At 37.9% G+C, this 565-nt stretch overlaps 1 non-coding gene across 1 annotated transcript; it reads left to right on the forward strand.

Annotated features, from left to right (window-relative positions):
- The first annotated feature begins 202 nt into the window (after positions 1–202).
- Positions 203–275, forward strand: TRNAV-GAC (transfer RNA valine (anticodon GAC)). The gene has a single exon. It is a non-coding gene; the product is annotated as a tRNA-Val (tRNA).
- Positions 276–565: the final 290 nt, after the last annotated feature.

Consider the following 565-nt stretch of genomic DNA (forward strand, 5'->3'; position numbering starts at 1 on the left):
CTGCCATAGTAAAGTGCTGAAAGGAAAAGATTATGAAAATCATTTAGGAAATCATTCTGTCAAGACAGTACAAAGTACAGTAATTTATTCCTTCTACAAGTATCTATTCAGCAACTAATATATTCCAATAATTATGTGACTTATGAAAACATGATTGAATCCCCTGCACCAAAGGAAAGATAAGATAAGCTCAGAAGGGACTTCCCTGGTGGTCCAGCGGCTAAGACTCCGCACTGACAATGCAGGGGGTGCGGGTTCGATCCCCGTTCGGGGAACTAAGATCCCTCATGGTGCACACACAGCCAAAAAAAAAAGAACGAAAAGGTAAGCTCAAAAGTAACTGTAAGGCAGACTATAAATGCTGTGTATGTAAGTTAAGCCTCTCTACTTACTATCCCCACCTCAAGGCAATAACCCATTTCGGTAAGGGAGATATTATAATATAAGAAATAAAGTTGGGAAATGTCTGAAACTATGTACAAACCATTTAGATGCAGGGCAATTAAACATACCAGAACATAAGATAATGCATTCAAATTTATATACAGTTGCCATAATAGATACT

Source organism: Tursiops truncatus, chromosome 12 (genome assembly GCF_011762595.2).
Source record: "Tursiops truncatus isolate mTurTru1 chromosome 12, mTurTru1.mat.Y, whole genome shotgun sequence".
Classification (NCBI taxonomy): domain Eukaryota; kingdom Metazoa; phylum Chordata; class Mammalia; order Artiodactyla; family Delphinidae; genus Tursiops; species Tursiops truncatus.